We start from the raw sequence: 23701 nt of genomic DNA, 5'->3' as shown, positions 1-23701 counted from the left end.
CAGAGAAGCCTGGTGGGCTACAGTCCATAGCATCGCAAAGAGTCGGACACAGCTGAAGCGACTTAGCATGCATATAGCTCAGTCCTTGCAAGAAGTCACATTCAGAGAAGCACAGTTCAGACCAGAAGCATACTGAATGGAATTCACATTTTTACATGCATTTCTCTAAGAACATAAAGTGACACTAAATTTATAACTCAAAGAATGCTTCTCAAATGCTTATTTCCTCCTTCTCCAAGCCACTGTCATTCCACACATTCCACAGTCTCAGAGCCAAACCCCAACATGTTCTCTAATCTCTGTCTGTATCTCTTTAAAAATCTCTGCAACTGTCCTTGGTCCTTTTGGATAATGCAATCCTTTTTCACCCCATTTTCCTGAATCTGCTTCACAAGTCCAGAGTCTGGCTGGCGCAGCAAAACTTTTCAGGAGGGCAGGCAGGAAAAAGCAAGGAGGAAGGCAGTTTGGAAGCACAAAAAAATTAATAAATCTCCCTGTCATGTATTCGCCTTTCAGTTAGCCAGACATTGACAGACCAAGTTTGATGTTAACTGCTACTATGTATTTGGGTACACAGTGCAGTTTCCGTGGATGTAGCAATCATGTCTTGTCCTTGTGTTCCAGAAGCCATCAGAGCTAGAAGGCCTGACATACAGGAGCCATGAAATAGAGACACATGAGTTGATAAGACAATTTGAGCCGTTTGGAGACTAGCAAAGAAATTTCCTCCAGTAGCATAGTGGTCTGTTAGTTAACTCCTTGAAGAGTGTCAGCTCCTGTCTTTCTTAGACCCTTACAGATGAAGACTCTGAATGTTTCTGCTCAAAAACACAAGACGAGAATGTCTAAACCCTCAGCCCATCCATGACTGGAATAGTCTTGTTGACATATCCTGTGTCACTTGGTAAACTGGGAGGAAGCCTCAAACCCAGGCTCCCTTACTCGCCATCTTGGTGTACTAAACAGTGTGCATGCTCTGGTCTCTTGTTTTAAGAATGCTGATAAAAAATAATAATAATAATTTAAAAAGAGTGCTGATAAAGATGAATAAATACAGGAGAACTTTGTTCTTAGGTTTCAAACAACACTATTCCATTAGCCTGACTTCCCAGAAACAACTTATATGCTATTTTATTCTATTAGTTCCAAAAGATCAAACACAAAGTTCAAAAATACATTAATGTTTTTCTTGCTAGACCTAGGTCAGCATGTGCCCAATGCTAATTTAGTTCATTCTGAATGATTACCTTTAGAGAATCTAAAAGGTTGAGAAGAAAAACCTCAGACCAACCGTATCAATTAAAATTCTCTTTTGCTCGGAAACCAGGGATAATGAATAGCATGTATCTCCAAGAGACCAACAATGGTAAGACACATTTACAAAAATAACAAATGGTTTATGAGTAATGTAAATTCAGAAAGACTGTTCAGCTGAAGTTTCTGAATGTTTTAAGAAGTCTCCTCAGTGTTAAAATCAATTAATACAATAGTGGTTTCTATATACTGATGGATCCTTGTTAGGAAACAAAAATCACATACATTATTTTAATGGAGAAAATTTAGTATAAAGAATTAAACGGAGTAAAGAATTTTTAACTGAAAAACTAAAAATTCAAAAGAAGTGAAAGAACAGTAAAGTGTCATGAAACTAACAACCAAAAGAAGCAGCTACCAGCTACCACCTCTAGGGAAAGGACAACAAGGGGAACAAAGGGAAGAGGTCGGAACCATTAAAATTAGAACTTTGAACAAGGATCCCCATGGAGCTGATATTCAGATCTCTGAAGAAAGGATGCTCCTTACCGGACCAGGTGTCTAAATTTGGAGAGGGGATCCCCCACAGAGCAGGGATTCAGACTTCTCAGAGGGGATGCTTAGTGACAGCTGCTGGTGTCTGAGAGGGACACAATTAAACCTAATTCTGCAAAGGCTGGAAAATCTGCAAACTAATTCAATTGCTTCTATAAGAATGACGTGCCTCTGCCAGACTGAAGAAAGGAGGCTCTTGTGATATTGACAACAGCCCAAACTGACAAGGAAAACAAAAAGGGGGGAAGAAATTCCTTTCTCCTTTCTCCTTTCTCCTCCAGCTCTGTAGTTCTCTGTAGTGCCCCCTTTGTCACAGAGTAACAGAAAGCCACTGGCAAGGAAACCCTGTTTGCAGAATCCAGCCCTAACATCACAAAGCAGAGTATATAGAATGGATTTGGACCTGAGACACGTAAGTTGCATAACTGATCCAATCTACCCCTTTGGTACTCAACATCCATTCATACTTGTTTTACATATATTTGAACTTTCATACAGCAACAAAAAGAACTCCACGTAAGCACCTAACATGATGGAACCATCCTTTAGACAAGTTGAAAGCATTCTCATCCTCTCCCATGAAATTTGGGGATGCTAAGTCCCAACTGTCATTATATCCCTCTCTGAGCTACGTTTGGAGAAGGCAATAGCACCCCACTCCAGTACTCTTGTCTGGAATATCCCATGGATAGAGGAGCCTGGTGTGCTGCCGTCTATGGGGTCGTAGAGAGTCAGACATGACTGAAGCGACTTAGCAGAAGCAGCAGCTGAGCTATGTTAATTACACTTCAAAATTCAGCTACAGCCATATGTGAAACATTCTGTTAACTAAAGACTATAATGAAAGCTTACCTCCAACAAAATTTGCATAAGATTCTAAAGAAAAGGAAATTTACATGTGTATATATACATATACACCCACAAGAAAGAAGTGAAGTGAAACTCATTCAGTCGTGTCTGACTCTTTGCGACCCCATGAACTATATATAGTCCATGGAATTCTCCAGACCAGAATACTGGAGTGGGTAGCCTTTCCCTTCTCCAGGGGATCTTCCCAACCCAAACTCAGGTCTCTCATATTGCAGGCATATTCTTTACCAGCTGAACCAAAAGGGAAGGCCAAGAATACTGGAGTGGGTAGCCTATCCCTTCTCAAGCAGATCTTCCTGACCCAGGAATCGAACTGAGGTCTCCTGCATTGCAGGTGGCTTCTTTACCAACTGAGCTATGAGGGAAGCCCATGGCTGCTAATAAACCTCATTTCAGCCTTGGTTGATATTTATAATCCCTATTTTCTATATCCCATTCATATTTCCTTTGTTCTCAGGGGCCCAGCTGCTTGGGATTCTCTCCCTTACACAGGGAACCAAAACTTCATTTCTGAAGGCTCTAAGTCTCTAGTTAGTTGTCCTATCTTTTTTTGTTGCTCTTATTTCTCTAGTTTCCTATTAACTTTTGTCCCTGAACAAGAAGTACCAAGAAAACTCCAAAGCATTTCCTACATTCCAAACTGATATAGCTTGAATGTTCATGTCCCTCCAAAATTCATGTTGAAAATCTACTGCCCAAGGTAATGGTATTAGGAAGTAGGGCCTCTGAAAGGTGATTATATCATGAGGGTGGAGCCCTTACAAATGGGATTAATCTTTTTATGAAAGGGCCCCCAGAGAGATCATCTGCCCTCCCACCATGTTAGACTACACATAGCAAGAAGTTTTGCAGCCCTGAAGCGGGCACTCACTGATCCTGTCTCAGACACTTCCTGACCTCAGACTCTCAGCATCCAGAACTGTGAGAAGCTTCTGTTCTTCATAAACCACACAGTTACATGCATCTTGTCACAGCAGCCCAAACAGACTGAGACATCCTCACTGCCACTACTGTATCAGAGGAATGCAGCTTCCCATCGGCACTCAGGATCAAGCAGTAGAGTGACCTCTTTCACAACCGCTGAGTTCAGCGACAGGAGGACTCCGGTAGCCAAGTGGCCGTCTCAACACTTAGTTCAATAGAACCACTGTGACATGTAGGATACCTTAAGATTCTTACAGATATACTTCATTATCATAAAGTTAATGGTGTCATTATTAATACAGAATTTGGGATAAAATGTTACTTTGGGATTTATTTACACAGAGTACCAAAATAATTTAGGAACCACATCAGTTCAATTCAGTTCAGTTCAGTTCAGTCGCTCAGTCGTGTCCGACTCTTTGCGACCCCATGAATCGCAGCACGCCAGGCCTCCCTGTCCATCACCAACTCCCGGAGATCACTCAGACTCACGTCCATCGAGTCAATGATGCCATCCAGCCATCTCATCCTCTGTCGTCCTCTTCTCCTCCTGCCCCCAATCCCTCCCAGCATCAGAGCCTTTTCCAATGAGTCAACTCTTCGCATGAGGTGGCCAAAGTGCTGGAGTTTCAGCTTTAGCATCATTCCTTCCAAAGAAATCCCAGGGCTGATCTCCTTCAGAATGGACTGGTTGGATCTCCTTGCAGTCCAAGGGACTCTCAAGAGTCTTCTCCAACACCATAGTTCAAAAGCATCAATTCTTCAGCGCTCAGCCTTCTTCACAGTCCAACTCTCACATCCATACATGACTACTAGAAAAACCATAGCCTTGACTAGACGGACCTTAGTTGGCAAAGTAATGTCTCTGCTTTTGAATATGCTATCTAAGTTGGTCATAACTTTTCTTCCAAGGAGTAAGCGTCTTTTAATTTCATGGCTGCAGTCACCATCTGCAGTGATTTTGGAGCCCCAAAAAATAAAGTCTGACATTGTTTCCAGTTTCCCCATCTATTTCCAGATGCCATGATCTTCGTTTTCTGAATGTTGAGCTTTAAGCCAACTTTTTCACTCTCCACTTTCACTTTCATCAAGAGGCTTTTTAGTTCCTCTTTACTTTCTGCCATAAGGGTGGTGTCATCTGCATATCTGAGGTTATTGATATTTCTCCCGGCAATCTTGATTCCAGCTTGCGTTTCTTCCAGTCCAGCGTTTCTGATGATGTATTCTGCATATAAGTTAAATAAGCAGGGCATAGTCAAATAATTTCGGAAAAGGCAATGGCACCCCACTCCAGTACTCTTGCCTGGAAAATCCCATGGACGGAGGAGCCTGGTAGGCTGCAGTCCATGAGGTCTCCAAGAGTCAGACACGACTGAGCAACTTCACTTTCACTTTTCACTTTCAAGCATTGGAGAAGGAAATGGCAACCCACTCCGGTGTTCTTGCCTGGAGAATCCCAGCGATGGGGGAGCCTGGTGGGCTGCCATCTATGGGGTCGCACAGAGTTGGACACAACTGAAGCGACTTAGCAGCAGCAGCAGCAGTCAAATAATTTATTTTTAAGTTAAAGAAAGCAAATAAATGTATTAAAATACATTTAGAAAACAAAACCATTGTGATGTCCCCCTTGGGAACCAAGGTCACCAAACCATCTATAAACCAGACTGAGTCCTAAGTTCCTAAGGCATTCTCCATGAAGCCACAGGCATGGAAGCGAAAGACAATATAGCAGCAGGTAGCGCCGCAGGAGCCTGAGGCACCTGTTCCTGCAGCTGCCTTGCTGTGTTTTCTAAGCTCAGCTCAGCTCAGTTTCTTCTTTACCATTTCCATTTGATAATTGGTTGCTACTGCCCATATCTAAGTGGATGGCTCACTGGCTCAGAGAATGCCTGGTTATGATGGGTCATCCAGTCACGTGATGTCCAATGATCAAACATTCATCCTCTACTGGGGCCATGCAGCAAACCTGCACTTATTTCTCAAAAGGATAGCTATCTGTAAAAGAAAGCATGAGTTTGCTATATTATCTGCTCGATAATTCTCCTACTAGAGCTTGCCAAAGTCTTCACAGTGCATACCTAGACGCCATAGGCTTTTCAAGAACCATCCGATCATAGAACCTCAGTAAAGAAGCAGCTTTCATTTGCCCTAAGGTAGGACCACAAAAGAGTAAGTCCTGCTGTGCAAAAGCAAACTATTGCTGTGGTTCTTACAGATTAGCATGGGGGGAGGGGAGCATTTTCCAGGTCATTAGCTGCACACCAGATGCCAGGCTGTGATATGCTTTACTGATTTGCTTCCATAAATATGCCGCATCTTGAGCAGAAGCTGCAAGCACAGCCAATACTTGATTAAATGTATGCTATTTGATGGTCATTCTCCAAGCTCCATCCCACTTCTACAGAGGCCGAACAAGCAAATGTAATAAAGATGCAACAAACATCAATACAGCGGCATTTTCCAAGTCCTTGGTAGTGGCAACAATCCCTGCAATTTCTCCAGAGACACAGTATTGAGCTTACCATCCTGCCAAGAAGGAGAAGTCCTAGGAGCCTTCCTACCTAATGTCTTTACTTCATAAGTCAGAGAAGCTATGTGATGATGCTTCCAACTGACAAGCATGTCTATTCAAATTAAGCAGTCAGCAACTTAGGAGATAGCAACAGGAGTCTGAAGGTCTACTGAGCCCACAGTGATTTAAATTTAGGCCAAAACCACCCATACACCCTACTTTGACTAATGGACCACAGCAGCATTTTCCTTCCCCTGGATTTAGCATCAGTTCAGAACCAATGTGTAGTAATCCTTCAAAAGTCTGAGTATCTCCTTTTTCTCAGTGTTCATTCACTCTAGTAAAATGCTACAGTTCCCTTTGGAGAAAGCTTTTCAGTACATGAAACATTTTTTTCTGACATGACTTTATAGTTCAAAAACATAAGGATTTTTTGTGAAAGCATTTATGGTAAATCAAAGAGATGATGAAATATTCATTTTCATCCATTCATTCAGAAAATATTACTTTACCAGACATGGTTAAAGCAGACATAAAGAAGTATCTTTAAGGATCTTGCAATTTAGTAAACAGAAAAAGGAAATCATCTTTTACTTCCTATAATTTCACAGTGTGATAAATTGAAGAAAAGGAATAAACAACATGATACAGATACTGGAAGGAGATTGAAGTGGGGAGAGTGGTTGACAAAGGCCAACCTAAAAGTGTGACATTGAAGTTAAAAACTGAGGAAAGCAATGGGACTACCGATGACAAGCCGGGAGGATAACTTTCCATGCAGAAAGAAGGAGTCTGGAGGAGAGCTTGAGATGGGAGGAAACAGCTGAAGAACCTTGAGCCAAAGGAAGGGTAGTGTGAGCAGAGCTTGGAAAGACAAGCTGGAGGCAAGGAGCAAGTCTTTTTTAAGTGAGGAATTATTGAAACAGTGAGTTCTACTATACCACAAGATATACATTTTTAAAAACCACAGTCCTGTGCAAAATCCTACAGTAAAAACCACAGGGCATATGGGAAAACACAGGACTAAAGGTGAAATACTCAAAATATCTGTGACACTTTAAAAAAGGATAAAAACCAAATCAAATATTTTAAACAACAGACTACATAGATACTAAAAAATAAATAAACAACTGTGAAAATTTACCTTTAAAAAGCCCTGAAGTTCGCAGGTCAAAGGGGGCATGCGAAGGGCTGCTTTCTTCTGGAATGGCCAAGGGGGTTACATAAAACCCAGGAGAAGCCGCCAGCACCTAAGGGATGCAGGTGAGGCTCAGAACCCTCCGTGAACTGAGGGGGCTGCTGGATGTCGGAGGTGCTGGCAGGTGCGCCCCGTTCAGCGGGAGCTGTTCCTGCATTCTGCCTGCATTTTTGATATAGAAGCAAATATGAAACTTACATTATGCTCAAAATTGTTCCTTTAGCTAGCTAGTTAGCTTTTATCATGCTAAACGCATGATAGCAGAACTGACTGTATTTTAATTGTAGGGGAAGCTACGGGCAGGTTTTTAAGTAGCAAAGTAGCCTGACGGGATTGTGTTTGAAAAGTTCACCCTGGCAGGTCTGTGGGAAATAGGTACAGATGGGTAGAAATGCTGATTCCTGATTTGGGAAAGACTGAGAGAAGGGCAGGTTGGAGGGAAGCGGTCTAGTGGGAATGGCAAGTCAGCAGATGGACTTTGCTTTCAGGCTCAGAGGGAAGGTCAGATACAACCAGCATCTGGAGAAGATTTACGCAGCGACACTACAGGAGTAAGCTAGGAGGGTGGGCGCCCGGGGCCTTCCTCCTCACTGCAAGGATGAATTTGAGATGCTATGCAGCTCACTTTTGTTGCTCCGATGGGTCTTTTGAGGCTTCTACATAAGGTCACAGCACCAGGACCAAAAGGAAACAGAAAGAAAAGAGAGATGGAGGGAGGGAAGGGGAAGAGAGAACATTAGAGGGAAGGGGAGAGAAGGAGAGGAGAGGAGACACTATGATACAGGTCTCTGACCCACAACGCCCTGAGCAAACAAAGCTGCAGCAAGGGTGTAACCACATCACAGTTGGCCCTTGAACAACACAAGTTTAAACTGTGCAGGTCCACACACATTTTTCAACAATACATCCTGCAGTATTACATGATCCGGTTGGCTGAATCTGCCTCCCCGGCTCCTGAGGAGCCAGTTGTAAATTATCTTCAGGTTTTTGGCTTTGCTGAGGGTCGGCGCCCCTATCACCTGGTGCTATTCAAGGGTCAGCTGTATTTGCTAAGGACTATCTACATGATGATCTATCATCTACTATCCTTCTTTCCGCTATACACAGTTCTTTAACCCATTATTCAATCTGGGATATTTTGTAGGGTTTTTGGTAGAAAGAAAAATAAACACTGTTGTAGACCAAGTCTGTGTGTGTGTGTGTGAATACAGATGAATTTTTTTGTATTTTTCTCATACATTTATCTACTCCTAAAGTAATAACTATAGGTATTTAAAGTTTCTAAAAGAATGAATAACCAGTCCCCGCTGGAACCTATCTGATATTTTTTTTTCTCATAACTGAAGTTATAGATTTTAAGGAGCAAGACCATAGAAGTAAAATGCCATTTTCATCACATAAAATTCCTAGAAGAAAACAGAAAAAAGCTCCTTGACATGGATCTTGGCAAGGATTTTTTGATACAACACCTAAAGCAAAAGTCACAAAATCAAAAATAAACAAGGGACTATATCAAACTAAAAGGCTCCTACATAAGGCAACAATCAACAAAATGAAAAGGCACCTGCAGAATGAGAAAAAATGTTTGCAAATCATAAACGATAAGGGGTTAATATCTAAACTATAAAAGGAATCATACAATTCCATAGCAAACCATAATCACCATCCTCATCCAATTAAAATCCAGCAAAGAACACAAATAGACATTTTTCCGAAGATAATATGTAAAAGGCCAACAGGTACATGGAAAGGTGCTCAAAATCACAAATCATTAGGGTAATGCAAATGAAAACCACAATGAGATATTACTTAATACCTATTAGAATGGTCAACACCAGAAAGACAAGAGATAAGAAATGCTGGCAAAGATGTGGAGAAAAGGGAACCATTGTACAGTGTTGGTGGGAATGTAAATTGGTATAGCCACTATGGAAAACTTCCAGTATGGAAGTTCCTCAAAAAAATTAAAGATAGAGCTACTATATGATCCAGAAATTCTACTTCTGACAATATCTGTAAAGGAAACAAAAGCACTAACTCAAAAGGATATCTTCACAATTATGTGCATAGAAACATATATATATATATATATATATATATATATATATATATATACACACACACACACACATACATATCTCCTGCTATTTGCAACAACATGGGTGGACTTTGAAGGCATAATGCTAAGTGAAATCAGTCAGACAAAGAAAGACATCTGTGATATATGTGGATTCTTAAAAACATAGGAAAATTCAGATTTGTGGTTACCAAAGCAGAGGTGGGGGTGGGGAGGGCGAACTGGATGAAGCTGGCCAAAAGGTACAAATTTTTAAGGGAAAATAACTACTAGGGATCTAATATTCACTAGAACATGACGACCATAGCTAATACTGCTATATGTATATATGAAAGCTGTTAAGAGAGTAAATCCTAAGAGCTCTCATCACAAGGAAAAGAACATTTTCTTCTCTTCTTCTCTTTTCTTGTATCTAGTGGATGTTAACTAAACTTATTGTGGTAGTCATTTCACAACATATATAAGTCTAATCATAATACTATACACCTTAAACTTATACAGTTCTATGTGTCAGTTATACCTCAGTAACACTTGGGAAAAAAAATAAAACAGTCTCTTTGCTGTACTATATCTTTGTCTCTTACCAAATGCTTTGTAGACATGCTCATCCTCCTGGGGTGAATTTACCCCAGCTCCTGTGTTAGGGTCCGTGTACTACACAGCTACACACTGCAGCCCACCTCTAGCACTGGACGTCTGGATCCAGGTTCTGGTCCTTGAGTTGGCTCATTTCTGGATTTGTCTGGTAAAATGACTTACTGGATTTTGTCTGGTAAAATTCTAAGATCTAACACGGGTCACCACTGTTTCTGTAGTCTTCACATAATGTTCTATTATATTCATCAGGTACATATCCCCAACTCTAGCTATTTATTCCTGTCTTAAACAAGAGTTATATTCTACACTCAGTTCAGTCAGTTCAGCCCTCTATTCAATTTCTATGCTTCCTTTTCTTTCTTTCTTATATGACTCATATGCTGAAATCTGGTAGCTGGTTTTGATCAACCACACTCTAACAACTAAGGAGTAATCAGATTCAAAACCAAGGTCAGAGAGTCAGTTAACTGATGTTATATAAAAACAGATAAAACAGTTGTCTGGCAGAAATCCTTCCACACTGTCTCACCAAGTTACATAGCTTAGCCTTGTGTCTAGAAGATTATTCTGTCACTTTTTCCTATGCCACTTGATAAATCACTTTCAATCTTGTAATTGCAAACTTGTACATAGCAAGTATGACATCTTGACATAAAACCACAGTCAGACTTTTTCTGTATGCTGACAAATATATTCCATACTTTAAAAAACCCTATTAAGGGAATAAAAATGAGAGGCAAATGTATATAGAGAATATATTTTTCAGCATTCTTAAGGAATATTGGAAACAATTTAATTGTCCTATATAAATTATGATATAGTCTATAATGGAATACCATGCTGTTGTCAAAGAAAACATACAGTCAAAGTATATGGACTGACTGAAAGCAAGTCAAAAAGTGAGTAAAATAGTTATGAAACATTTTGTAAACTATGATTCCCATTTTGGTAAAAACTACATGTGCACTCATAGAAATTTTTTTAAAGATATACTCTTTGAACACAATACAAAATATTAATCACAGTCATCACTGAGATGACTAATGACTTTTATGTCTTCTGTCATATCCATATTTTCTAGTATTTCTACTATGAACATGTATAATCATATAACAATAGTTTTAACTCTGAGCTGGAAACCATCAAATCATATTGTTTTCATGTCATCTGTGGGCTGTAAGAGTTCGTGTTTTTAATTCTAGTTCCATCCTTAATTATAATTTAGTTGCAGTGATCTCAAAATTAAGGACTCACACATGTAGGGGAAAAAGAGACAGGTGAAATATATACCTTATTTTGTAAAACTATTCACATTGGAAAATATGGTAAACGGCTATTTCAGAAGGAGAGTGTTGTACACTGAAATGTTAAGAGTGGGTTGTTCTGGTTGTTATTGAGTGACCTTTTCTTTGCTTCCCTTTGTTTTCTTATTTTTCAAAATATGCTTCCCTTAAAAGGTTTTTAAAACCAGAAGTCAAATGAAAAGTTATTGGTATTGTGTAATATGTCTTTATTCCATGGAATTCTGAAAATGCTCAAACAAACAGAATAACGTGGGACAAGGAGCTTCTCAGCATGCCCTTTTCCTGTGGGGTACTTGACTGCACACCATTAACTGACTCAGAGTAAAAGACTTAAGGCAATTCGATTATAAACCACTTGACTGCAGAGACCGCATCTCAGACAATTTGTGCCCACTGAGTGCTCCACATACAGTAAGGGCACAGCATTTTCCTTACCTTTTTATTTTGTACTGGGGTATAGACCATTAACAGTGTTGTGATAGTTTCAGGTGAACAGCAAAGAAACTCCGCCACACATACATATGTATCCATTCTCCCCCAAACTCCCCTCCCATCCAGGCTGCCACGTAACACTGGGCTGAGTCCCATGGGCTATATGATAGGTCCTTTCTGGTTATCCATTTTAAATATAGCTGTGTGTACAGGCAACCATAAGTTTGTTCTCTAAGTAGGGCACAGTATTTTTGTTGAAAGAAATAATGAAGCTCTCAAGATCCTACTCAGAAGTTTCAGGAGACTGACAGTCACCTGAATCCACCCTTATCAAAAATCACTTATGTATTCATTCTTTCTCCCTAGTCTTCAACCCATCTCAATTAACCAGAATAGGCATCCAGTCCCCTGTAAGAGACACAGTTCCTACCCTTACCTCCACTCTGCCAATGTCTCCTGTATATCCAGAGTTGCTCTGTTTCACCCACGACTACCAGAGAAGGCTCAGACTTCTATCTCCAATATACGATAAGGGGCTGTCTCACTCAGGGGGTCTCCTCAAGCTATTGCAAAGGATAAGCCTCTTCTCAAGTTCCAGGCCATGACCTCAACAACCTATTGATATAAATAATTATGTAAATACCATGATGTCCTGTTCTTCCTCCTACCACAGATATTTTTAGGATCAGGCTATTATAAAACATGCATCTTCTAGACAGACTAATAATATGGCATGCCTACAAAACTATATCTCACAAATACATGTTCAACATGTTTTAATAGTAGCAGGACTAGTGCCAGCAATGAATAATTTTTGTGAAGCTGTCATTTGTTATCTTAATTTCTTCTTTAGAGAACTGCATATGTTAATGGGAATGAGATACAGCAGTCTTCTGAAAATAATACCCATGTTTTAAATAAGGTGATGAACCTTTTTGACATCCTCTGTAACAGGTTAGCCTTCATGACCTCCATGAAAAAGGTGCAGTTGGCATAAAGGAGTAACATCCTGGAATAAAATGGCTAGACGGGAAAGAAGCCAGGTAAGAGGACTGCAGAGAAAGCAAATATTCAATAACACCTATAATTCACATTGGGAGAAGAAAAGATCAGAATTAACATTACAAAAACTTGAGACCATGAGGGAAAGGACAAGTTTGAGATATAGTTTCAAAGCACAGAGAAAAATGATAAAGAAATGAAAACCAAGTAAATACAGAAAAGAGATCCAAACTAACAGGGATTACATATTATATTTTTCCCTCAGGAAGAGATCAAAACAATCAGAAAAAAAAAAACCCCTATAATTAAACAATCCTCTAAATTTGAAAAGAAGTCTTGCTATCTCAGATTAAAACAGTTCACCTCCTTGCAGGGAAATCATTCGACACAGCCTGGCAAATTTTTTAAATCAAAACAATAGAGAAAAGAAAATCTTATAAACTTTCAGTCTAATGGAAGTAAAGGGAGAGGGGGAAGTAACACAGATTGGTCTAATTTTTCTTGGTCTAAATTTTCTTTTAAATTGGTCTAAATTTGGTCTACATTTTGGTCTAATTGGTCTAAATTTTGAAGGGGAAGTAACACAGATTGGTCTAATTTTTCTTGGTCTAAATTTGGTCTAAATTTTGGTCTAATTGGTCTAAATTTGGTCTAAATTTTGGTCTAATTGGTCTAAATTTTCCTTTAGATTGGTCTAAAATTTCTTCTACTGTGCTCAAGAGAAAAAAAGAAACATCTACAGCTTTTGAACAATAACACATTTTACAACAAATCAAGCTGTTTTTCATGGGGAAGATAACAAAATGACATTCACAAATGTACAGACTTGAAAAATACTTCACAAATATTCTTGCTCAAAAAACTCATGGATTATATACTGGGCAAGAATAAGACAAGTCAAAATAATTAACACTAATATCAGGAAATCATATATAATAAGATTAATAAATCCTTGCTGGAATTAAATCCCAAATTCAGAAATTTATTTGAATTTTCTGTACTCAAGAGGATTCTGCCCTCTAGGGGTAAGTTTTAGTGAGTCTCTCTCTGAGTTCCTCTTTGTTGATTTATTTAAAAAAAAAAAATAATGTGTAAGCACCTCCTTTGTGTCAGGCACTGCATTGGGCCCTTAGACTATAGCAGTATATCAGATAATTGTAATTACTTCCCTTAAAAAACTTACAGTCTAGTGTTTCACTTCTGTTCCTTTCTCAGTAGAAAAGATCATTCTTGGGTCATATTTTTCATACTACATTAGGCAAGAATCTCTTCTCATATCTACTGTCCACTTAAAATAACAAAATTATTGTGTTCCAGCAACTTTAGTTAAACTCTTCTGTGCTACCAGAGTTATTAAATGAAAGACTCTTTGCTTCCCCTTAACAGAAGCAGAAATGCACAGGACAAAAAAAGTCATTTTCATTGCTAAGAAACTCAGATAATTACTTTCTCCCTCTTTAAACATCACATTAATCAACACAGTCATTTGAACTTTTTAACTAGAAAAGATGCAGATATTATTTGTCACCAAGCATGTTTTCATATAGCCTTATATATGAGTCAGGGCTGTTTCTGTGTTGACTATGTCTTAAAATTAACTCTTACAGCAAGTAAGTACATGAAAATATTCAGAGTTCACAGGGGGCCTTAACTGATCTTGACTTCATTACCCTCTCCTTTAGCAACCACTTCCCTTATCAAAGAAGAACTTGGTCCCAAGACCTGGAATATTTTTATTCAGTGTTCTTTCTCTCTCCCAAGCTTTCACTGGAGGTGGTACAGATCTAAACAAAAGGAACAGAAATACCAGAATAGTACAGAACAGAGTGTTCCAACACTTACACAAAATTAATTACTCAGAAAAATAAAGGTTATTTTCAAAATCTAATTCAATTTCACAAATCCCTCTTCCTTTTAGAACAATTAGACTGACTGCCCAAATATTTTTTGTGCCCCAAATTCGGGTCTATAAATTATGTCCAACATACCCAACGTGAAATATTCTGCTGCCATTAAATAATATTTAATTAAATACTGATATTTATATTAAATATTATATTTATACAGAATTTGCAATAGGAGACTCATTAGCCAGGTTGTGAGGGAAACTATAACCATCACATTTGATCAGAGAAGCAGATCCACTACAGTATATATATGATTCATATTTGGAGCGGGGGGGGATTTATCCCTACACACTTGTGGGATCTGATTAAACAATCTATGTGTGTCTGGTGCCTAAAGACCACAGAGCCGACAGGAAGGGAAGGTGGAAATAAAGTGCTATCAGAATCTAAGGTTTTAACCTACTGACAAGCTCCTAAGTTAGCTTTTTACTGTTCAAGGATTCTGGCAGTAGACATGAGATAATGTCCTCTTGTTACTCACAGAACAGCAAGCAGCATGAACATGAAGTTTGGTTTGGTTCCCCTTTTCTCCAGTCCCATGCAGGGCAATGCAGAAAGTCCCCAATGGATGCTGCACAACAGTGAATTTACATCCCAGCTGAGAAACACTGAATTGAGAAAATTCACCAAAATAAATATCATAAGCAGTAAGCAACTGTTCTCTGTCCCAGACGGAGGTATTATCTCTTCCTCAAGATGGCTTGCTGTACACACAACCCTGAGAGATGTCCAGGCAGGGGCAGACCTGTATTCCTGGCACTCTGAGCGGGAACGTCCACAGATACTCACAGCTTGTGGTGGATTACCTCCCTCAGCACCTGGGAGGCTGGGCTTAAAGCCATATGGATGGACTAGTCCCTGCCTCAGTCCCTTACCATCTCTAGGTCTCCAACTTTGCAGGAGATACAGCTGCCCTTCACCATAAAGCTAAGCCAGGAGCTGGGGAGTAGGGCGCTGAAGGAGAACAAGTCAGGAGCTGCAGTTGACGTGAGTCCAGCTGCTGTCCCATGCCAACCAGATGAGCCTGTGGATAAATGACAGCATAACATAAGCTGCAACGGTGCCTCACTAAGCTTCAGAGCATTAAAAAGCAAGATCACTGGCATTCCACTTCTGCCTTCCAAGTCCTATGCAAAATCTCTCTTGTGACCCATGCTAACCTGGAACTACACAGCAAAGGAAATCCTGGAAAACACAATTTCATTTTAGCTAAATGAACCTAATATAATCCACCACAGGCTGTGGATATATGGTCTTCATATCAACTTCCTTCCAAAGCTGTTAAGCCTTGATGTCCATCTCCAGGCAAAGAGACCCCTATCATTCTTGTTTCCTGAAGGAATGGCTGAAAACCAAGGGACAACAGAGATAACAACTAGTCACATTATCTCGGGGGCTCCCAAGACCACCCCAGGCTCAGTCATTCTCCAGGAGGACTCTCAGGCCTCAGCATATAATCATATTTACAGCTAAGAGTTATTACGGTGAAAGGATTCAAAGCAAACTCAGCAACAGAAAAGCCATATGCAGAGAAGTCTGAAAAAATACCAGGCACAAGCTCCCAAGAGTCCCCTCCCCATGGGCCCCACAGGATACTCTTAATCATCCTAGCAGTGAGTTGTAACAACATATGTGAAAAGTTGTGTGCTGAGGATGCTCATTAGTGATTACCTGCCTGAAGTTTTCCCTGGGGGCTGGTCACATCGCTACACTCTGCCTGGCTTGTACCCGAGTTCCAGACTCCCAGAAGGAAAGCAGGGGTTCGGCATGAACCATGCTGTTTGCACAGCACAGACCCAGTAAGCCTCTCTACTGGGGTCCAGCCCTGGTTGGATCCAGGGTATCCGAAGCGTGGATGGCGAGGCAAGAGAGATATATAGATATAAAGAGAGATAAGGAAAGAATTTGCAGTTAAGAGACTAGAGGAGAGAAAAGAGGCTGATATTCCTTGGTTTACGCAGAAAGCCAATAAAGCCTCAGACAAGAGACTTTCTCTGTTCACGCAGGCCGCAGGCGCCCTCTCGAATAGTGGAAGGTGCCCCACCTTGCGCACCTTCTCGAGTGGGTCTTAGAAGCAAGCCCAGGCAAGAAAGTGAAGTCAGAGGGCCCCTGCATTCCAGGGAGTTATCCTGAAAAGGAGATAAAGAGAGAAAGAAAGTACGACATGGGGAGGCCAAGCTTGTGCAAGACCCGTAACTTTATTTTCAAAAGGAGCTTATATACCCTAAGTTTTACATAATGGGAGATACAGAGTCATGCAGGGGCAGCAGTCCTGACCCTTATCGATACCAGGCTTTCTTTCTGCATACCTTTTCGTATACAAAAGGTCTCAGGTGATTTACATTATTTTCTGGCCAGGAGGCCTGTTAACATTTTATGGCTCTTTTCCTTGATAAATGTTAATCAACCAGAAAACTCTTTTCCTTGATAAATGTTAATCAATCAGAAAACTCATTTTCCCTTGAAGTGTTTTTTCTTTAATCTATATCACCCTCAAAGTACTAAATAAAATTACATTCCTATAGAACAAAGGTACAGTGGGTTATAACAAAGAAAGTACTTAACTCAAAGATCTAATGTTGCTAATGCCAGGGCTACTACCTGTTTTTTCTATATACCAACTATATCAACAAATAAAAGATATGAAAACTTGGCAGCAAGTATTGGCTCAACAATGAAACCCTTAACCAGTTCTATTCTAATGATTTTTAACTCCTCCAAAGGCTCTACATTCCTAGAATGTTTTAAGCTTCCTGTGCCTCTCGTGGTTGGGAGGCTGTAAACAATCATATGCGTAGTTGTAAAAGTCTGGATAAACTTGTCAGGCAGGCTAGAAAGCCATGAGAGGGGTTTTTGGATTGAAACACTCTTATTATGCCCAGGAGACTTATTAACCAAAGCTCTAAGTTGATTTTCTTCAGAGAAGGTGGTCGGGGATAGCCATCTGTTAATGTCAGAGGAGTTGGTGAAAGTCATAAAATAGTAAGACAGACAGACTCTGGTTTTTGGGGTAGATGCTTGAGCAGTTCTCGGGGATCCCTCGAGTCCTGATCCGCCTTGCCTGTCAGGTCTCTCCGCATGACCTTGTCATGGGTGGGATCTCCCGTGCTGGCTCCTGGCACCTCTCTTAACAGTTAGGGCCATGATGGGAATCCTCTCAAAACCTAAGTTCCCAGATGCCAGCTGAAGGCCAACCAGACACGCTGGTTTAGAGCAAAGCAGGAGAGCAGAGGCTGCAGTTATGGGACTGTGGGCAGCAGTCTATCCATGCAGGCTGACAGTGGGGGCCAGGACTGCAAAGATGGTTGCAGGTAAAGAAGAAGAGATTTGAAGTACAGAATATGATTTGGGTTTTACAGAGTTGCCTGCAGGAAGCTACTGAAGGCTTCTGGGCAAGTAGAAACAGGATGAATATGAGACCTCAAAAGTAAACCAGTGTTTTCTTTTTTTTTTTTTCATCAATGTCCCCTAATACACACACACAAGCAGCTTTCATACACTTTTTTTTTCTGCTAATTACCACTCCATATGAATTTTTAATACCACAGGTATTCTGCTTATTTGCTTATGTACCTATGCATATGTATCTATGCTTTATACACAAAAAGAGTAAATTCTTTTCAGCCCCCAAGAATCAACTTTCACCCTCTTAGGGGTGATATTGCCCCCATTGAAAATAAACAGATTGTAAGATGCATAGAACTGGAGGGTGATTTATCAACAGCTGGGAATACAAAGGATTTCTGTATTCCTTGCAGCAACCCAAGCAAGCGAGGAGGAGGAGAGGCTGGGGCCTAACGGCAGAACACGGGTTGGGTCCAAGCACAGTTTGGCAGCAGATGGAGCCTACGGCAGGATGTGGAGCCAGGAGGACACGGCTCTCAGAAGGTGGCCACTTCAGGGGCGATGCGGCAGTGGCTTGCAGCTGGAGAGGAGGGAGGCAGGAGCAGGGGAGGCAGAGGAGCATGGTACCAGGGCATCCGAGAGGGCGACGGGGCCCACCAGCCGTGACGGCCCTGCACGTATGCTGCTCAGGCGGCCGACTCACCAGACCACCAGCAGGAAAGAAACTGATGCAAGACAAAGGTGCTGGGAGGAGCAAGGAGGCGGCAGTGACGTGCTGGGGGCATGGGGCAGAAGCCATGTCTGGAGGACAGATCTGGAGCCCAGAGGTCAGCAGCAGGACTCCCGCCCAGAGCCCAGCAGGGCACCCTGTGACCACTCTCCGTGAGGCAGGCAGGGAGATAGTTTAGTACTGCCTCCTGTATGTCACACTGATCGACCTGGTAACAGAAATGGAGTCAAGGGAAGGAGCAACGCTGTTGGTGCCTAGGGAAGTAGAAAGAGCAAGGGCATGGGGACTCAGCAGCACGGGCCAAGAGGCTCTCAACAGCAGGGGCGCTTAAACGGCATTTCAGGACAGTTTTCTCCCCCAAGGGAAATAATTTGCTTTATTTCAAAACAGTGACTCCTTTATATTGGAGCACTGGCTAAAATTCAATACTGATACAAATATAAATTCCTTAGGAAATCAACGTATATATATCAGGTGAATTTTCTGAATTTCTTTTAAAGACAGCATTTTTAAACCATAGAAAACTAGAAATAGTTTCCATCAACACATGTGTAAAATAAGCCACAGTGCAAATCTAAGCTGAATAACCAAACCATGAAAATTACCTCAAATAATGTTTGCTATTATTTAGAACATAGCATGGATTTTCAACAACTTAAAACTGACTATATATTCTTCACATCTAATTTCCCCAGGAAGTAGAGCCTTTTTTTTTTTTTTTGCTACATTTCATTAGATTCATTAGGTGAAAGTCTGAGCAGTTATGAAACCTGGACTCTAAAAACAAAATTGAGGTGCTAAAAATCTCACAAAAATGAGACTGGGAGGGAAGCCATCAGTACGAGGGAAAAGTCATCAAATGTCTGGGAACTGGAAGATGGGAAGGAGAAGTGGTGTCTCACGAATCAAAAATACACAGAAAAGAGGCTGCAGATGATGAGAGACAGTCTTCCCCATCAGTCAGTTCAGTTCAGTTCAGTTGCTCAGTCGTGTCCGACTCTTTGCGACCCCATGAATCACAGCACGCCAGGCCTCCCTGTCCATCACCAACTCCTGGAGTTCACTCAGACTCATGTCCATTGAGTCCGTGATGCCATCCAGCCTTCTCATCCTCTGTCGTCCCCTTCTCCTCCTGCCCCCAATCCCTCCCAGCATCGAAGTCTTTTCCAATGAGTCAACTCTTCACATGAGGTGGCCAAAGTACTGGAGTTTCAGCTTTAGCATCATTCCTTCCAAAGAAATCCCAGGGTTGATCTCCTTCAGAATGGACTGGTTGGATCTCCCTGCAGTCCAAGGGACTCTCAAGAGTCTTCTCCAACACCACAGTTCAAAAGCATCAATTCTTCGGTGCTCAGCCTTCTTCACAGTCCAACTCTCACATCCATACATGACCACGGGAAAAACCATAGCCTTGACTAGAGGGACCTTAGTCGGCAAAGTAATGTCTCTGTTTTTGAATATGCTATCTAGGTTGGTCATAACTTTTCTTCCAAGGAGTAAGTGTCTTTTAATTTTATGGCTGCAATCACCATCTGCAGTGATTTTGGAGCCCCATAAAGTAAAGTCTGACACTGTTTCCACTGTTTCCCCATCCAGCTCCCATGAAGTGATGGGACAGGATGCCATGACCTTTGTTTTCTGAATGTTGAGCTTTAAGCCAACTTTTTCACTCTCCTCTTTCACTTTCATCAAGAGGCTTTTGAGTTCCTCTTCACTTTCTGCCATAAGGGTGGTGTCATCTGCATATCTGAGGTTATTGATATTTCTCCTGGCAATGTTGATTCCCCATGGTACCCCAAAAAAGCTTTTGACTCACAGGTATCAAGGAGCATGGACATGAGAATGGCAAGTAGGACCTAAAACAGAAGAATTAATTGAAAATCTGTCTTTGAAACAAAGCTCATACACACACAAAACACTGGAGCTCAAGAAACCTCTCACCAACTGCCTACCCCATCCCTACCCCTAGCCACAGAAAGAGAAAGGAAGGAATGAGGGAAGGAGGGAAGGAGGATTGGGAAGTGAGGAACAGGAAGAGAGGGGAAAGGAGCGGAGCACAATGGAGCAGAGAGGAGAGTCCTGAAGATTGCAGGGCACGTCTAAGGAGAACCAGGTCAGTGGGTACGGCCACCCTCGGGGTTAAGCCACACACGTGCTGGTATTTAGAGGTGCCCACTGTGTAGCACGTCTAGAGAGAAGTCAGCTGCAGGACAGAAATCCCAGGAGGAAAACGGTGGGCAAGGTGCCATAGACTTGCAACAATATTACCAACACTTAAGAAACAATAAAGGCAGACAGCATGAGGATGGGAGATAAAAGTACACCAGGACGGAAATAAAATCACAGAACACAGCCAGGTTAAAGATTCGTCAATACTTTTCACTTTTCTATTTCACACTGTAGAATCAATAAACTGACAAAAGACTTGATTGGGATCATTGACCAGGGTGTATATAATGAAAACACCTAATTCTATAAAAGCAGACAATGGCCCTTCCTATATTTCTAAACAGTTCAAACAATTTTTACATTCATTCTCTATTAAACAGGTTACAGACCTTCCTTATAATCCACAAACATAAGACATAATTAAACAAACACATTACACATTGAAACTACAAATAAAAAATTAAATAAGGCAGAATACACAGAAACACTTTATCTTCCTTATCCGGAACAGACTTTACTAGATTCCAATGCAATATATTCTTTTTTTTTAATATAAATTTATTTATTTTAATTGGAGGTTAATTACTTTACAATATTGTATTGGTTTTGACATACATCAACATGAATCCGCCACAGATATACACATGTTCCCCATTATGAACTCCCCTCCTTCCTCCCTCCCTGTACCATATATTCTTTAAGCCTATAACTATTGTTAATATAGCTTTATTTCTGTTTCCAGTCTGTAAGATCCTTAAAACAAAATAACATCAGCTTCAGTGCCTATTTCACAATACAAAACAAAAACAAGATTAAAAAAACACCATTCGATGCATGATACTGGATGCTTGGGGCTGATGCACTGGAGCGACCCAGCGGGATGGTACAGGGAGGGAGGAGGAAGGGGGGTTCAGGATGGAGAACATGTATATACCTTTGGCAGATTCATGTTAATGTATGGCAAAACCAATACAATATTATAAAGTAATTAACCTCCAATTAAAATAAATAAATTTATATTTTTAAAAAAAGACACCATTTGCCAAATAAGTTATTTGTTCCTAGGAGTATCAAAAGTACAAAATATTCACCTTCTTTTCAGGTCTGTCTTGAAGGTATAATTATCTTCCTTGACACACTGAACAGAGAGATTCAACAGCTACCAGGGGGCATTTCTTTTCCAGAGACAAGGTCAGGTATTTGGATGTGAGCGACGTTTCATTTGTCAAGTTGTTCTACATCAGCTTTTCAGTAATTTCACTTAAAAAAAAAAAAAAAAAAGAGTTTGAGTGTTTCTCCTAATCCTTTGCCCCAAATAACACAAATCATTTAAAACACAGTCAGATCCCATTTCTTTATATATATATATATGTATATATATATATATATATAAGTATGTACTAATGAAGAGAAAATCAACCTATTATTTCAAAACCACAGCCAAATTTTCATGGTTAGTCAATGACAACAGCAAGACTGTGGTGCCTCATGGGAGTTAGGACAGGCTTGCTTACTGACACGTTGCTTGGTTGAAGCCGATGAACTCTATATTAGACAGACTGTGCTGCCGACACCTGGGCCTAATGAAAAAAATATTTTTTAAATGGGTGCGTGTGTCTACAAAGGCTTGTTTTAGGCCAGTGACTGTCCCATCTGTTAAATGTGAGGCATAAACTGTATCAACCAGAAAAACCTGCCTCTAACAACTTCAGTATTGTCAGTTCCAAGATACCGAAAGACCAAGAGGTTAATTTAAAACCAAAATTGGGTCTGTTTAATTTACATATGTGAAAAAGAAAAACAATAACATTGGCTGAGCAAGATGGTGGCTCATACATTTGACACAGAAGTAAACAAATTCATGGAAACTACATTCAGGAAAAAAGGTTTAGGTAGTCAAGAGTCAAGGTTAGTTTAAAATAAAAGCTTCTCAGTGTCCTCTTTCGGGACATTATCTACCAGTCCCCATAGAGATCTCTAGATGATTGTTTTTGGACTGAAATATTTCCTAGAAATGTTTTCATCATTATCACTTTCCTTTCTTTCTATAACTATTGTTAATATAGCTTTATTTGTTTTAAATTTTTTAAACTTACCGCAAAGAGATATTTTGACAAAAGCAAAAAAACATTTCGAGACATTGAAAGACACCTCCCTTCCTTTGCCCATTTGGTATCTAGATGGGTTAACTATCAATGAAAATCTAGAAAACTAATTTTATAGGGAAAGGGGTATGCTTCTATTTCTCCAGACGGATCCAACAAACTCACATGGCTTCCTCTTCAGAAGATTTGACCTAAGGGGGGCCCCCAACATTCAAACTAGAGACAAAACACCAAAAACCCCAAGAGAAACAAATTCCAATACAAGCCATGGCAGCTTTAAAAATTTCCAAAAAATGCCTCACTTGATGTCATCGACCTCATGATTTTCCTACTTGGAGACAGATAAAAACCCTTACTAATCAAGCTGAAAATCTGATTTCTCAACAGGGAATGCCTCGGAATCCTAAAAAGGTTTTTGTCACTATGTTTGCTTTGCTTGCTTTTGCTTCTCCCTGCTGAGGCTGACTTGATTGATTACACTTATTGGGCTTATATACCTAACCTCCCCTTTTATTGTAGGTTATAGAATGGACAGATATAGGACCAATCATATCCACTAATGACTCAACACAGATGCCCCCTCCTTGGAGCTTGGAGGGGCCCTCTCATCCTGAGGAAGAAGGAAGACTAATTAACATTCCCCTAGGCTATGAAATCCTTCCTTTATGCATGGGCCAAACAAAATTATGTATTAATGTTAGTCGACAAACATGGGCTTCC

At 40.5% G+C, this 23701-nt stretch overlaps 1 long non-coding RNA gene across 3 annotated transcripts in view; it reads right to left on the bottom strand.

Moving 5' to 3' along the window:
• Nucleotides 1–23701, bottom strand: part of LOC138442257 (uncharacterized) — a 46226-nt gene that overhangs the window by 12611 nt on the left and 9914 nt on the right. The window contains exons 3-6 of one of the 3 annotated variants that reach the window (XR_011257602.1): nt 21968–22136; nt 15508–15656; nt 15114–15240; nt 12160–12338 (exon numbers count right to left, since the gene is read on the bottom strand). This is a non-coding gene — a long non-coding RNA (uncharacterized lncRNA). Of the gene's footprint in view, nt 1–12159; nt 12339–15113; nt 15241–15507; nt 15657–19055; nt 20564–21967; nt 22137–23701 lie in introns of those variants that run through there. The other 2 variants (XR_011257603.1, XR_011257601.1) reach the window with 2 other exon arrangements.

The sequence above is a fragment of the Ovis canadensis genome, chromosome 6 (genome assembly GCF_042477335.2).
Source record: "Ovis canadensis isolate MfBH-ARS-UI-01 breed Bighorn chromosome 6, ARS-UI_OviCan_v2, whole genome shotgun sequence".
NCBI lineage: Eukaryota > Metazoa > Chordata > Mammalia > Artiodactyla > Bovidae > Ovis > Ovis canadensis.
This window is presented reverse-complemented; position numbering and strand designations above follow the sequence as displayed.